The following is a 17,610-nucleotide window of genomic DNA, read 5'->3' on the forward strand; positions in this document are numbered from 1 at the left end:
TCTGATGAGACAAAAATAGAGCTTTTTGGTCTAAACTCCACTCGCCGTGTTTGGAGGAAGAAGAAGGGTGAGTACAACCCCAAGAACACCATCCCAACCGTGAAGCATGGAGGTGGAAAAATCATTCTTTGGGGATGCTTTTCTGCAAAGGGGACAGGACGACTGCACCGTATTGAGGGGAGGATGGAAGGGGCCAACAACCTCCTTCCCTCAGTAAGAGCATTGAAGATGGGTCGTGGCTGGGTCTTCCAGCATGACAACGACCCGAAACACACAGCCAGGGCAACTAAGGAGTGGCTCCGTAAGAAGCATCTCAAGGTCCTGGAGTGGCCTAGCCAGTCTCCAGACCTGAACCCATTTCTTTGGAGGGAGCTGAAAGTCCATATTGCCCAGCGACAGCCCCGAAACCTGAAGGATCTGGAGAAGGTCTGTATGGAGGAGTGGGCCAAAATCCCTGCTGCAGTGTGTGCAAACCTGGTCAAGACCTACAGGAAACGTATGATCTCTGTAATTGCAAACAAAGGTTTCTGTACCAAATATTAAGTTCTGCTTTTCTGATGTATCAAATACTTATGTCATGCAATTAAATGCAAATTAATTACTTAAAAATCATACAATGTGATTTTCTGGATTTTTGTATTAGATTCTGTCTCTCACAGTTGAAGTGTACCTATGATAAAAATTACAGACCTCTACATGCTTTGTAAGTAGGAAAACCTGCAAAATCGTCAGTGTATCAAATACTTGTTCTCCCCACTGTATATATGTTTTGATTTAAAATACATTCTAAGGTATGTATCAACTAAAGTAGCCAAATAACTATATATTAAGCATATAGGATCTGTTTCAAATTATCACTTTTTATAACCACTCAACACATAACTGCTGCACAATGTGCGCTCAGAAATCCTTTGGGGAAAAATATCCTTTCTATTTTATTCAGCTATATTCAATTGTATTCTTCTTACTATAAAATAATGGCATGGGAGTTATAAGCCAATCTTGTCTGCTAAATGAACTAGCCTACAGCCTAGTCTATGCCAGTGGCATGGCATATAGCCAGATCAGTAACACCTAGTCCAGAATATGCTATTCTGCTCTTCTGAAATATATTTTCTTCATATCATAATGTTTCTTAAGATCTGCCTAAAATAAATAATGGATTTATTGTGATGGCTTTATTATTGTGATGGTGTTTATTAAAATGATTTATTACACTTCTTTAAATGGTTCCTCAACTGGCGGCCCGCAGGATTTTATTTAATAATGTTCTTTATTTTTAATTGTGGGACATAAAAGACTATAAAAAACCCAGCATATCAGCTCCAAGTGATTCTAATTTTGGAAATCTGTTCCAAGGTATTCCCACACATAATAGAGAGATATACTGAACAAAAATATAAACGTGGCATGCAACAATTTCAACGATTTTACTGAGTTACAGTTATTTTTCTTTAAACGGCATTGGAAATCATACTGTCGGTATTTCGAAATACCCCGGTATACGTATGAACGGTGTATCGCCCAAGCCTAGCGTCCACCACAGAATGAAAGAAATTACAGTTCATATAAGGAAATCAATCAATTGAAATAAATTCATTAGACCCTAATCTCTGGATGTCACATGACTGGGCAGGGGTGCAGTCATGGGGGAGCTAGGTCCAGCCAATCAGAATGAGTTTTTCCCCACAAAAGGGCTTTATTACAGACAGAAATACTCCTTAGTTTCATCAGCTGTCCGGGTGGCTGGTCTCAGACGATCCCGCAGGTGAAGAAGCTGGATGTGAAGGTCCTGGGCTGGCGTGGTTACATGTGGTCTGTGGTTGTGAGGCCGTTTGGACGTACTGCCAAATTCTCTAAAGCGACGTTGGAGGCAGCTTATGGTAGAGAAATGAACATACAATTCTCTGGCAACAACTTTGGTGGGATTTCCTACAGTCAGCATGCCAATTGCACGTTCCCTCAAAACTTGAGACATCTGTGGCTTTGTGTTGTGTGACAAACTGCACATTTTAGTGGCCTTTTATTGCCTCCAGCACAAGGTGCACCTGTGTAATGATCATGCTGTTTAATCAGCTTCTTGATATGCCACACCTGTCAGGTGGCTGGTTTATCTTGGCAAAGGATAAATGCTCACTAACAAGGATGTAAACAAACCTGTGCACAAAATTTGAGAGAAATAAGCTTTTTGTGAATATGGAACATTTCTGGAATTTTTTATATCAGCTCATGAAACATGGGACCAACACTTTACATGTTGAGTTTATATTTTTGTTCAGTATATATGTGATCGTATATGCAAGGTATGAAATTATTATGTTTTAGTCAAATATTATATCTGTATGGGCTTCTTACGGTCAATTTGCAGTCTGACCATCCGCTAAGGAAAAAATCGTCTCGCGGCTGAATTTAGTTGATGATCCCAGATGTAGACATTCCAAAGTTTCATGACCGCCACAGCGCTACTTGGGAGCAAGCAAATGTACCACACACGTATGCATAAGCTCACACACATCACACAGACAGACACTTCCCTCTGGCCCACCCGTTACCCAGCTGCCAGCCTGTCTGTGTGCGATACGACTAGGGCCAGCAGTAAAACTTTAATCTGGGGGGATGCCAGTGTGTCATAGCTGTGCCTGCAGTGTGTGTGTGTGTGTGTGTGTGTGTGTGTGTGTGTGTGTGTGTGTGTGTGTGTGTGTGTGTGCATGCGAGCATCTGTGTGTACGTGCAATAATCTGTATGTGTGTGTACATCAATATGTTTGTGTGTGCCAGTGTTGTGGCCCTGCCTGCAGTGTGTGTGAGTGTGTGTGTGTGCCCACGCACTTGCATCTGTGTGCCAATGTTGTGGCCCTGCCTGCACTGTGTGTATCACTAACAACAACAGAGCTCTGGGCAGCTCTCAGATCCCTCTCCTCTCCAGTAACTCCTCTGTTTATTCCGCACAGTCTGCCATCCCAGAGGGGAAGACAAAACAAACACAGCAGTGGGGAGACTAAACACAGAAATTAAGCGCTGCGTGACACAGCAGTACCCAGCTTATGATAGCACCGTCCTTCAGTGACTTCAATGTCTTTCCTTCTGGGGTCCCTAGTCTCCAGAGGTCAATAAGGACAGTCAAGCAGGGAACAAACTACCAGTAAAAAAAAATCAAACATGTTTTGATATTTGTTTAGGAGGAGATAGCAGTCCAGATGATAGCTCCGTCTGTGTAATGATAGCTCCGTCTGTTTAATGCCATTAATTACTTAATGGCTGTCTTAACTTCTGGAGTTTCTGTCTCAGGAAGGTAATGTGGACAGTCAAGTTGGAAACCAATTATATTTGAAAGACATAAAAAAAAATGTTGTCTAGATATTGAATTAGGAGGACATGGTCCCTACAGTATATTAGCAGATTTGGACATGACGCGTGAAAATGCTAATATAGGACCATATAGGACCATTGACTTTGTGCAACAAATGCAAAGAAGTTAGCATTTGAAACAGTGGCCCAGATAAACAAAACAAAAGCATTGGATTGTTGTCATGCATTGTCCATAGATTGCTTCAAAGTCCAATGCAGATGTTTTTATCTCAATATCAAACCCTTCCTGGGTAAGAATTAAGTGCCTTATTGTGATTATTTTCAATTAAAATGGTAAAAAAGAAACAAAAATAGCTTCTTAGCAAAGCTCAATTTCTCAAGAAATAATTTAGCTAGGACTATATGGGAGTGGTCTGAGTGGGGAGGGGAAAACTAGCTGTTATTGACAGAGAGTTTTGGAACATTCTTTCTTATTGGTTTATTAACAAATTCACCACGCAGGCCAAAGCTCCATCCCACCAAAACAGGCTGAAATTTCAGGCGGTCTTTTCAAACAGCTTTTACACTAAAAGGGCATTATCAAAATGTTTACAATTTCACCGTTTTATTCCAACCTCATAGTATAGAAATGTATATAACTGGTAACTTTACCAAAATTCTCAGGTTTTCCAGAAATCCTGGTTGTAGGATTCTGGATTTCCTGCTCTTTCCTTCCTGATTCCAGTAATTTTCTAACCGGGAAACCTGGGAATTTTGGGAAAGTTACCGTAATACGCAACCCTAACTGAAAGCATAGAATTTAATAGAGACTTGCCAGGCCTTCATTTCCCATCTTAACCCATATAGACTTTTTGAATTAATTAATTTTTCCAGAATAAAGTTCTCTCTCTCTGCCCCTCCCCCTCTCTCTTTCTCTGCCCCTCCCCCTCTCTCTTCTCCTTTCCTCCCTCCCTCTCTGTCTCTCTGACTTCTCATCAGCCTTTATTCAGCTCATTAAAAGCGTGTCCACAGACACCTAATGCTTCCCTCTACTCGCTCAACCCTTCACTCGCAAGACGTTCCCCATAGAGCAGAGCAGCCCAGCAAAACACACACACACATGCTGTAAACACACACTCTCTCTCACCTCAAACACGGCCAGTGCGTAGGGGTGTCCCAGTCTTTCTGAGGAGGACTGGTGTGTCCGACGGTGAGCCCCGTTCAGGTCCACGCTGGAGACGAGGTGCAGCTTGGAGTCTACCCAGTACAGACGCCTGTTGGCTACATCTGATGCACACACACAGGTATTAGATGGCCACTTGGGCAGACATACAGCGCCGCAAACACGGCTCACTCAAATATTTTGTCAAACGATCAATTGGGGTTATATCAAGAAGTTTCAACTCCAAGGAGAAGAGTTATCAACTGTAAAAGTCTAAGTTCACAATGTAATAAAACTAGTGAAAACCAAAACAAAACAAAGCAAGAAACGAAGGAAAAGTACTTTACAAATGGAATGTATTATCATTAGAACAGCTAAAGCAGTTATTCTGACTGCTCATACATTTTTTAAGTCATGCTCCACTCCGTCCTTGACTTTTTCTAAATAAGTCTATATAACACATTGCCATTGTTAGTATCTTAATATCACAAACAGAACTGGAGTTATAACCCGTTTTAGGAGGGCATGTCATTATTTGAATGGTTTTCCCCCGTTGACCCTCCTTTTCCCGACAGTAGGGCCTGCTCCGCTCCTTCTCCCCAGCTGATAATCACCCTGATAATTGCCTCGATACTAAACCTAAACTATACCAGAACTAATTTTAACCCATATAACAACAGATTAAATAAATTAAGTAAAGTATGATGGGCGAAAGGGGGAGAATGGGTGAGTTGATGAGCGAGGGGAACGAACAATGCATAATTATGTAATCACCAATTGTGAATGAAGAACAGAGGGCCATTCTATTGTATTGATCGATTCTAATCATAACCTCCAAATGGTATGTACCCTATATCAGTCCACCAAATCCAAGCAGTCTTATCAATCTACTCTGGCCTACTTGGAGTAGGCTACACAGTGAGAGCATGCGTAATTGTACATGCTGAACGGCTTTCAATATCTGGGAAAATATCCACATCGGGCAGAAGGTGAGCAAGTGTCGGAGAATGTGGTGATGAGGCTTGTAGAACCTTCCGTTGGCAAGGGGAGAAATGTCACCATGGACAATTTCATCACTTCACAGTCATTGGCGAACAAGTACTGCAAAGAAAACAAGCCTAGTCGACACCATGAACAAAGTGAGATGGGAGCTTCCTCCGTCTGCGCAAAATAAGGCACCTACACAGCCGTCGTACTACACAACCATGGGGACACAATAAAGATACAACTATTACGCACTACAACCAAACAAAGGTATGTCAAAGTGTCAAGCAAGTGAAAGTTACGAAGATTTGTGTCAACTGTTAGGACAAGGGATAACCGCTAAATGAAATCCAACTGATGCCAAGACACACACAATTTAAGCAGGAGCTGTCAATAATGGACTATTTTTGACTACTGTCATATCGACACATTCATTATAATGCTATTATTGCTTTTGTGCTGATTTTCACTATTTATCAAGGCCACGTGGCATAATGATGTTCAGGCTACTGATGTTTTCATCATTTGACCGCACGTCTTGGTGGTTGTCGTTATAAAAAGAAGCTGTTACCGTGTACCAACACATATGCTTTCTGTTTCATAAAGGCACTCCATTAATAAAATTGATTGAACACAATTTTTATGTTTTACATATAGCCTATATAACATAATGAAAATGCTACTGTGTTATAAAATAATAATAATAGTATTCTAATGTTACTCAAGGCCTCCATAAACACAGCCAAATGATTATTTTAGCGATAGCATATATGAAATGTATTAATTACACTGTTAGAATGTTGCAGTCAGAATGACTGCTCTTTAGCTTGAAAGGGTGTCCCTCAAGGCCCAGCGGTTCTAGAGTTCTAGAGAGGCGCACAGATATAGAGGAAAACATATTTTTAAGCTTGCTTGAACAATACATATTTTATTGTTAAAACCAAAGCATTTCAGCAAATGCTTTCATCAGGGTATATCTAACGCGGCGCCTCCTCTTGACAACGCTTCGCTCCAACGCTTCGATTTAAATTTGCATAAAGTAGAGCAGAGCTGAACTTTTTCTACCACTCCGCTAGAAGGATTCTCGACGCTCACCTTCCTACAATCCCCCGCACATTTCTCTGGGGGCAGAACTTCTAATGCCGAATTTGTTGTTGATGAAAACCCACTGTAAGTCACTCAGCTATAAGGGGCAAATCCTAACATTTTCACTTAGTCACGCATTGATTTCAATAGGCCAGGAGACTATGTGAAAATGTGTCTTAAATGGAAGTTAAGATTCGCCCCTAAAAGTGGTGTTGTGTAACCCCCCCCCCCCCCCCCCCGCCCCCCCTTCCCTGTGTGTGTGTGTGTGTGTGTGTGTGTGCGTGCGTGTGTCTATCTGTGTGTGTATGTGTGAGCATGTGAGTCTGAGTCTGTATGCGTGTGCGCGCTCGGGTTCTTACCTAGGGTGATGCCGTTGGGCCACTCGATGTTATCCGACACAAGGACCTGTCGGTCCACCCCATTCATCCCAGCCTTCTCGATCTTGGCCCGGGTGCCCCAGTCAGACCAGTACATGAACCTGGGGAGGAGAAGAATGGTGGTCCTCTGTAGATCGGTTGGTAGAGCATGGCGCTTGCAAAGCCAGGATAGTGGGTTGATCCCCGTGACCACCATTATGTCAAATGTATGCCTGCATGACTAAGTCGCTTTGGAAAAAAGCATCTGCTAAATGGCATATATTATGATATTATCGGGAAACCAATATGAAATCAAGCTGTTTACTGCTGTATGCATGTTTACATGGACGGACATACTCTCTACATACTGACAAACATGTACACACAATGACATAATATCAAAACATATCACAAGTACAGTGAATGTGCTGATGGCTGGTGAGGTCAATCTGTGCCTGTAACACTCTGTGCCACACTGGACATTCTATATTATTGGTGGAAGTGCTCCCAGAGCAGGAGCTGTTGGTTATTCACCTGCGCTCTTGTCTTTTCAACATGGCATTGTTGGCCCTCTTGATTTCCGAGGTGGTTGCGCCAACACGACCACAAACCAACACACAAACCCCCACACTTACCCGTGCTGGGGGTCCAGGGCTATGGCTCTGGGCTCGCTGAGTTCCGTGTCCACCAGCACCCTCCTCTTGAGGCCGTCGTAGGCCGAGGCCACCGAGACGGTCTTGTGGCCCGAGTCGGTCCAGTAAAGGTTGTGCTGGACCCAGTCTAGGGCCAGGCCCTCGGGGGAGAGGAGAGAGCCAGAGTCCACCAGGGTCACCTGCTGGGACGGGTCACTGGCCTCCGGGATCAGAGCACTGGGGGAGAGAGGGGGACATGTGAATATGGTAATAGATAGGGGTGTAAAAAGAAAAGCTTGTGAATCGCACTCAAAGTCTTGCACCAGCTACCTTGAAAGTCAGAGCCAGGATTCAACGCAGATATACAACCTGTGCAGATTTATACTTGAGCAGACATCCACAGCTTTTCAGCAAACGTCAGACTGGTAATGGTCTGCCAGAGGAGATTAATATTCCTGCTGAAGACACTTTTATAAAGATACTTTTAAATGTATGACTTCAATGTATGATTTGAATTAGCCATCTTTTTAAATCAGTTCTTTAAATATGCAACAAGTGTTTTGTTTCATTTTGTTGAGACATTTTCTTTAGCCAAATTAAGTTCCAACTGTAATGTTGTGTTTGCCGCATTATAATAGAATTACCGGTAGGCCTACTAGGGCTACTCGCTCCCAACCATGAAAAGGAAAAACCAAAAAAGAAGAGATGCAAAACTTTATTTAATGCCACAATATAACAACCTGTTCATGTAATCCCTATAAACAATGACTTGACTTAACTTTATTAGGGTAGGGTATCAACAGTAAGAACATCATTTTGTGAACGTTTGGTGTGATATGGTTATTATTAGGTGTAGCTACTGCAGGCCTAAGAAGGCAGAGCGCACCAGCGCTCCAACTGACTCCCACAGTTGAACTTGAGGTGATGAAGAATGTTTTAGGCCTACCAGAGTTACTCATTTTATCTAACAATATAATACTCATCACAAGGCCTACATGCATGCAATGCCCTGATGCATTTAGCACTTAAATCTCTTAAAAGTTTTGAATATGCTACACATCGAACTATTTTTGTTGATGTTGTTATAGGCCATTTTTAAGGACAAGTAACTGTGGATAATTTGCATAATATCGCTTGTTTATTGATGGCGCTGGCAGCACCCAGTAGGAGGTTTCTTTCGCTCTTTCGTTCTACTCTCAGATCTGAATGGGTCTCTCGGATCCGAACCAGCACGGGTTTGGGTATGCTTTTCAACAGGCCTTTTCGGAACGGGTCTGACTGTCCTCGGGTACATTCGGAACTGGTCTCTGTTTTAAAAAAATGTATTCATGCATATCGAGTCGGGTGGGAAAGCCACAGATCCATTTCAGAACGGGCTTAACTTTTTGGACACGTGAAGACATCTAGCGCACAGGTCAGTAATCTGCGTTGGTTTGAATCTCCACCTCAGTTGCTGATGGTGCTAGTGGTGCCAGTAGCAGAGTGCCACGTGTGGCTGGCCATGGCTTCATGAAATAAATTAACCTTGTGTTAATTTCAAAAGGTTCATCTCACAGTCAGTCTCCGTAGGTGAGACACTGTATCCAGAATAGCAGCTGTCCACACAGGGAGCTGTCCTACAAGCTAATGACTGAGCACTTTTACAACAGGGGAGATGAGTATAGGTAATGGGTATAGATTCCAGTTCTCTGATACACTGTCGCAATTAGCACAATCCCATGTGGATAAGAGACACCAGGTAGAGGTTAGAGAGGTATGAGGGCTAAAACAAATGAGTTCATTAAAAGTGACTGGCTCCCACTCAAGTAGGAAAAAAATCTAATATAATGTACATATCCACTGGATTAATCCTTATTAATCCAATAATCCAATCCATCTGTGTTGAAACGCGTTCATATGAACAACTTTTTCAAGATATTTATTTTTCAAGACAAACATTTTCAAAAACAAAGCAATCCTAAGAGGTGATTGCATGAGGACATGAGCGAGTGAGGGAGCGAGTGATTGTCCTTCCCAAAGTTCATAGGTTAACTATCCGGAAAGGGGTCCCATTTTTCCCAGGTTTTTCCCAGGTTTCAGGTGGGAATGACGAGGCAATGCTTCAACTGAAAATCCTCCAAGAAGGATTTCTGAAAAACCTGTGAACTTGGGGAGAGTTTCAGAAATGTTGTAAATTGCAACCCTAAGGTCAAGTGTCAGAACCAGTACCTGTAGATGTTGCGGTGGAAGCGGTCGCACCAGAACAGGCGGTTATTGGCCACGTCTATGTCCAACGCCACAGTGTTTTTCTGGTTTGCCAGCACCTGGCTGTAGTCCCTCTTCACTGGGTCAACCCGACGGATCTCATGGCGGTTGGTGAACATCAGGTAGGGAGACTTCCCTGTAAAGGGAAAGTGGAGAGGTCAACTTATTTCGCCCATATTTTATGGCCAGAATACATATTCTATGGCCTATCTTCCTGGGGTCTTTCTGCGGGAGGGGTGTGAAAGTATTCACACTCCTTAACTTTTCCAATCAAATCACATTTTATTTGTCACATGCGCCGAATACAACAGGTCTAGATCTTACCGGGAAATGCTTACAAGCCATTAACCAACAATTCAGTTTTAAGAAAATAAGAGTTAAGAAAATATTTACTAGAGTAAAAAAGTAACACAATAAAATAACAATAACGAGCCTATATACAGGGGGTACCGGTATCAAATCAATGAGCGGGGGTACAAGTTAGTCGAGGAAAATTAGGTAATATGTACAGTACCAGTCAAAAGTTTGGACACACCTACTCATTCAAGGGTTTTTCTTTATTTTTACTATTTTCTACATTGTAGAATAATAGTGAAGACATCAAAACTATGAAATCACACATATGGAATCATGTAAACAAAAATAGAAACATCCCTTTTTCAGGACCCTGTCTTTCAAAGATGATTCGTAAAAATCCAAATAACTTCACAGATCTTCATTGTAAAGGGTTTAAACACTGTTTCCCATGCTTGTTCAATTAACCATAAACAATTAACGAACATGCACCTGTGGAACGGTCGTTAAGACACTAACAGCTTACAGACGGTAGGCAATTAAGGTCACAGGTATGAAAAGTTAGGACACTAAAGAGGCCTTTCTACTGACTCTGAAAAACACCAAAAGAAAGATGCCCAGGGTCCCTGCTCATCTGCATGAACGAGCATTAGGCATGCTGCAAGGAGGCATGAGGACTGCAGATGTGGCCAATAAATTGCAATGTCTGTACTGTCAGACGCCTAAGACAGCACTACAGGGAGACAGGATGGACAACTGATCGTCCTCGCAGTGGCAGACCACGTGTAACAACACCTGCACAGGATCGGTACATCCGAACATCACACCTGCAGGACAGGTACAGGATGGCAACAACAACTGCCCGAGTTACACCAGGAACACACAATCCCTCCATCACTGTCCGCAATAGGCTGAGAGAGGCTGGACTAAGGGCTTGTAGGCCTGTTGTAAGGCAAGTCCTCACCAGACATCACCGGCAACAACGTCGCCTATGGGCACAAACCCACCATCGCTGGACCAGACAGGACTGGCAAAAAGTGCTCTTCACTGACGAGTGGCGGTTTTGTCTCACCAGGGGTGATGGTCAGATTCGCGTTTATCGTCAAAGGAATGAGCGTTACACCGAGGCCTGTACTCTGGAGCGGGATCGATTTGGAGGTGGAGGGTCCGTCATAGTCTGTGGCGGTGTGTCACAGCATAATCGGACTGAGCTTTTTGTCATTGCAGGCAATCTCAACGCTGTGCATTACAGGGAAGACATCCTCGTCCCTCATGTGGTACCCTTCCTGCAGGCTCATCCTGACATGACCCTACAGCATGACAATGCCACCAGCCATACTGCTCGTTCTGTGCGTGAATTCCTGCAAGAAAGGAATGTCAGTGTTCTGCTATAGCCAGCGAAGAGCCTGGATCTCAATCCCATTGAGCACGTCTGGGACCTGTTGGATCGGATGGTGAGGGCTAGGGCCATTCCCCCCAGAAATGTCAGGGAACTTGCAGGTTCCTTGGTGGAAGAGTGGGGTAACATCTCACAGAAAGAACTGGCAAATCTGGTGCAGTCCATGAGGAGGATATGCACTGCAGTACTTAATGCAGCTGGTGGCCACACCAGATACTGACTGTTACTTTTGATTTTGACCCCCCTTTGTTCAGGGACACATTATTCAATTTCTGTTAGTCACATGTCTGTGTAACTTGTTCAGTTTATGTCTCGGTTGTTGAATCTTGTTATGTTCATAGAAATATTTACACATGTTAAGTTTGCTGAAAATAAACGCAGTTGACAGTGAGAGGACGTTTCTTTTTTTGCTGAGATTAGTAACCAAAAAAGTGCTAAACAAATCAAAATACATTTTATATTTGAGATTCTTCAATGTAGCGACCCTTTGCCTTAATGACAGCTTTGCACGCTCTTGGCATTCTCTCAACCAGCTTCATGAAGTAGTCACCTGGAATGCATTTCTATTAACAGGTGTGCCTTGCTAAACGTTAATTTGTGGAATTTATTTTCTTCTTAATGCGTTTGAGCTAATCAGTTGTGTTGTGACAAGGTAGGGGTGATATACAGAAGATAGCCCTATTTGGTAAAAGACCAAGTCCATATTACGGCAAGAACAGCTCAAATAGCAAAGAGAAACGACAGTCCATCATTACTTTAAGACATGAAGGTCAGTCAATACAGAACATTTCAAGAACTTTGAAAGTTTCTTCAAGTGCAATCGCAAAAACCATCAAGCGCTATGATGAAACTGGCTCTCATGAGGACCACCACAGGAAAGGAAGACCCAGAGTTACCTTTGCTGTAGAGGATAAGTTCATTAGAGATACCAGCCTCAGATTGCAGCCCAAATAAATGCTTCACAGAGTTCAAGTAACAGACACGTCTCAACATCAACTGTTCAGAGGAGACTGCGTGAATCAGGCCTTCATGGTCAAATTGCTGCAAAGAAACCACTACTAAAGGACACCAATAAGAGGAAGAGACTTGCTTGGGCCAAGAAATACGAGCAATGGACGTTAGACTGGTGGAAATCTGTCCTTTGTTCTGATGAGTCCAAATTGGAGATGTTTGGTTCCAATCGCCGTGTCTTTGTGAGACACAGAGTAGGTGAACGGATTATCTCCGCATGTGTGGTTCCCAACGTGAAGCATGGAAGAGGAGGTGTGATGGTGTGGGGGTGCTTTGCTGGTGGCACTGTCTGTGATTTATTTAGAATTCAAGGCACACTTAACCAGCATGGCTACCACAGCATTCTGCAGCGAAACGCCATCCCATCTGGTTTGCGCTTAGTGGGACTATCATTTTTTTTCAATAGGACAATGACCCAAAACACACCTCCAAGCTGTGTAAGGGCTATTAGACCAAGGAGAGTGATGGAGTGCTGCATCAGATGACCTGGCCTCCACAATCACCCGACCTCAACCCAATTGAGATGGTTTGGGATGAGTTTGTAACGATCTCGGTTCGACAGACACTGGGAGATGGGAAGCAAGTACAGGGTGAGGATTTAATAAATAAAAGACATGGAACAAAACACGGACAGCGTCTGGACAGGGAAACGAAACATCATCAATGCAGACACAGTGATCAAACTGGGGAACAGACAGATATAGAAGGGGCAATCAACAAAGTGAAGGAGTCCAGGTGAGTCCAATGAGCGCTGATGCGCATAATGATGGTAACATTGGAGTCGGCTGAGGCGTGGAAACCTGACGAGTCGGCTGAGGCGTGGGCTGTGAGCCTGATGAACCAGCTGAGGCATGGGAGCCCGACTAGCCGGGTGAGGCGTGACGTGGGATTGGAGCCTGCCGAGCCAACTGAGGCACCTCCAGTTCCTTTGGCCGCGGCAACCAGACCAGACGTCAACAACAACAACAACAACAAACACTTCCTGATGCTTCCAATATTTGTGTCTGCATTCGGATGCCGAGCAGTTGCCATACCAGGCAGTGATGCAACCTGTCAGGATGCTCTCGATTGTGCAGCTGTAGAACGTTTTGAGGATCTGGGGACCCATGTCAAATCTTTTCAGTCTCCTGAGGGGGAATAGGCATTGTCGTACCCTCTTCACGACTGTCTTGGTGTGTTTAGACCATGATAGTTTGTTGGTGATGTGAACTCTCGACCCGCTCCACTACAGCCCCGTTGATGTGAATGGGGGTGTGTTTGGCCCTCCTTTTCCTGTAGTCCACAATCAGCTCCTTCGTCTTGCTCACATTGAGGGAGAGGTTGTTGTCCTGGCACCATATTGCCAGGTCTCTATAGGCTGTCTCATCGTTTTTCCACATTTTGTAGTGATACAGCCTGAATTTAAAATGGATTAAATTGAGATTAAGTGTAACTGGCCTACACACAATATCCCATAATGTCAAAGTGGAATTAAGTTTTTAGACATTTTTACAAATTAATTAAAAATAAAAAGCTGAAATGTCTTGAGTCAATAATTATTCAACCTCGTTACATACATCTACATTGCCTTCAGAAAGTATTCACACCCCTTGACTTTTTCCATATTTTGTAGTGTTACAGCCTGAATTTAAAATAGATTAAATTGAGAGGAAGTGTAACTGGACTACTCACAATACCCCATAATTGTGAGAGTGTGACTTAAAGGAGTCAGGCGCAGGAGGGTAAATCACTGAATACAGAGTTTATTCCGTAGTACACAGTTACGCTGGATAGCGTCAACAGCACAGGGTGTAATACCGGCGCACTGGAACACAATACAGGCACACGGGGAGAAATAACCCCGGCAATACAAAGTACGGATAGCTCAACCGAGCTACACTCATTTTCACATAAAACAATCACTCACAAGGACAAGGGGGCAGAGGGAACACTTATACACAGACTAATGAGAGGATATGAACCAGGTGTGTGTAATTAACAAGACAAGACAAATGGAATGATGATATATGGAGCGGCAGTGGCTAGTAAGCTGGTGACGACGAACGCCGAAACCTGCCCGAACAAGGAGGGGAGGCAGCCTCGGCGGAAGTCGTGACAATAATGTCAAAGCGGAATTATGTTTTTAGACATTTTTACAGATTACTTAGAAATGAAAATCTTAAATGTCTTGTGTCAATACATTTTCAACCCCCTTGTCATGGCAAGCCTAAACAAGTCACATAATAAGTTGCATGGACAATAATAGTGTTTAACTTTTTAATGACTACCTCAACTTTGTACCCCGCACATACAATTATCTGTAAGGTCCCTCAGTTGAACAGTGAATTTCAAACACAGATTCAACCACAAAGACCAGGGAGGTTTTCCAATGCCTCGCAAAGAAGGGTGGCTATTGGTAGAAGCAGACATTGAATATCCCTTTGAGCATGGTGGTGAAGTCCTTAATTACACTTTGGATGGTGTATCAATACACCCAGTCACTTCAAAGATACAGGCGTCCTTCCTAACTCAGTTGCTGTAGAGGAAGGAAACCACTCAGGGATTTCACCATGAGGCCAATGGTGACTTTAAAACAGTTACAGAGTTGATAGGAGAAAACTGAGGATGGATCCACAACATTGTAGTTACTCCACAATACTAACCTAAATGACAGAGTGAAAAGAAGGAAGCCTGCACAGAATAAAACATATTCCAAAACATGCATCCTGTTTGAAATAAGGCACTAAAGTAAAACTGCAAGAAATGTGGCAAAGAAATTAACTTTATGTCGTGAATACAAAGCGTTATGTTTGGGGCAAATCCAACACAACACAACACTGAGTACCACTCTTCATATTTTCAAGCATGGTGGTGGCTGCATCATGTTATGTGTATGCTTGTCATTGCCAAGGACTAGGGAGTTTTTTGGGGGATAAAAATAAACAGAATATAGCTAAGCACAGGCAAAATCCTACAGGAAAACCTGTATCAGTCTGCTTTCCAACAGACACTGGGAGACAAACTCACCTTTCAGCAGGACAATAACATAAAACACAAGGCCTAGTTACAGTTTTGACTTAAATCGGCTTGAAAATCTATGGCAAGACTTGGAAATGGCTGTCTAGATATGGTCAACAACCAACTTGACAAAGCTTGAATAATTTTTTTAAGAATCAATGTGCAAAGCTCTCAGAGACCCACAGCTGTAAACCATTCTACTGCTAATGTTTGTCTATGGAGATTGCAAGGCAGTGTGCTTGATTTTATACACCTGTCAGCAACGGGTGTGGCTGAAATAGCCGAATCCACTAATTTGAAGGGGTGTCCACATACTTTTGTATATATAGTGTATATGATACGCAAGTGAACACTGTATATACGCTTGCGTGTATACACACACACACACACACACACACACACACACACACACACACTAAACCCCCCCCCAAAAAATAAAAATAAACTAGTGCAGCAGGATAAAGAAACATTCTCATTAAACCACACTACTTTCCTAACTAGTTTTAGCGACAGATTGACGTATTTACATTCTGAATCCATTTAATTACGGTAGCATGCCCTCGAGGCACCAAGGTGAGTCACAGCAGTTTAGCTCATTACAACAAATAATTTCTAATAGCATGACATGAGTACCTCTCCAAATAACAATGCCAAGAGGGTAATTTCTCTAATTCTTGTCTCCTCAGAAAATAATCCCCAAAAGCTTGAAGAGAGAGAGGAATTATGAGGAGAGGAGAGAAGAGGCCATGTTTACACTCTTAAAAAAGCATTTCCTAATTGGAAGGATTGGGAGAGTCACACTCAACGCTCATTCACCGACTAAAGAAGCAGTGGTTTGTGTGTGTGTGTGTGTCAGTGAGTGAGTGAATGAGTGAGTGAGTGAGTGATTGAATGAGTGAGTGTGACTAAAGTAGCAGCTGGTCCCTCAAACCTGTCGACTGCTGTGATATTACTCTCATTAAAATGCACTAATATCATTTAGCACGGCTGGGCTGTGTGTGTAAGCAAGCGTGTGTCTCTGTGTGTGTGAAACAGTAGTCATACTGACACTTGTTAGGTGTTTTAGATGTACTACGTATCAACCAAGGTGCATAAAAAGACAATGAGCAACAACAAGATCATTCAGAGGAAAATGTAAGTGCTTCTTTGTTATCAACAACCAATATGGCATTAAAGGGGTGTTGTTTCTTTCCTGAAATACAGAAACACTTAATTGAACCTCTTGGGTGCGTGTTGAAGCAGCAAACAGAGAGCGCATTTAACCTTATGTCTTCTGTATAAATATTTGATTTTTTCTCCAGCTCCTGTGCCATGTGTCGCACATCCCTAGGCTCTTGTCTAGATCTCAGGAGAATGGATATGAGCAACGCTGAAAGCTCCACCTTGCTATCTGATAGTCTAGGTAGAATTTTCACCATACTGCTCACACCTATCTAATTCTTTCAGATCTACATGAGTGCTTAAGGGGTATGGGCTAGGGATCGGTTTGGGGTTCAGCACATCTCTTTTCCTCCTCGCTCCCTACCCCCTTCCCTGCCGCTGTCACTCACCTTCTGCCTTGCCGGTCTTGGTGACGGGGTCCATCTCATAGCCTTCGTAGCACTCACACTTGAAGTCTCTACCTTCCTCTCTCTGTCTCTCCCTTCCTCCCTCACTCACCCTCTGCTTCAACCCTCACTCTCTTCCCCCCTTCCCTCTCATTCACTCACCTTCTGCCTTGCAGGTCTTGGTGACGGGGTCCATCTCATAGCCTTCGTAGCACTCACACTTGAAGTCTCCCTTGTAGTTGATGCAGATCTGGCTGCAGGCGTTGGGGCTCTCGCACTCATCAATGTCTGGGGCGGAATGGAAGAGGGGGTTATCAATCACACTGGACTCTAATGGTGGAGGTGTGTGTGTGTGTGTGTGAGTGTGTGTGTGTGTGTGTGGGGGGGGGGTTAGGGTTAGGGAAAATAGGATTTTGAATGGAAATACATTTTAGGTCCCCACGAGGATAGAAGAACATAATGTGTCTGTGTGTGCAGTTGTGAATTTAATGTGGGGGGTAAATAGCTGTCACCTTGGACTGAACAGATCTCTCTTGGTAAAATAAAGGTAAAATACACTCTGTGGCTTAAAAGCTGCACTTCTAAGAAAAAATAGCAATTCAAAAAGAGAG

At 43.2% G+C, this 17,610-nt stretch overlaps 1 pseudogene across 1 annotated transcript in view; it reads right to left on the reverse strand.

The window, feature by feature from the left end:
• LOC311150521 (low-density lipoprotein receptor-like) overlaps window positions 1-17,610 on the reverse strand; it is a 96,644-nt pseudogene that overhangs the window by 15,442 nt on the left and 63,592 nt on the right. Inside the window, exons 7-11 of the transcript in view lie at window positions 17,162-17,329; window positions 9,716-9,887; window positions 7,511-7,744; window positions 6,879-6,997; window positions 4,435-4,574 (exon numbers count right to left, since the gene is read on the reverse strand). The product of the transcript in view is annotated as a low-density lipoprotein receptor-like (transcript). The remainder of the gene's footprint in view (window positions 1-4,434; window positions 4,575-6,878; window positions 6,998-7,510; window positions 7,745-9,715; window positions 9,888-17,161; window positions 17,330-17,610) is intronic.

Source organism: Coregonus lavaretus, assembly GCF_964263955.1.
Source record: "Coregonus lavaretus genome assembly, chromosome: 23".
NCBI classification, from domain to species: domain Eukaryota; kingdom Metazoa; phylum Chordata; class Actinopteri; order Salmoniformes; family Salmonidae; genus Coregonus; species Coregonus lavaretus.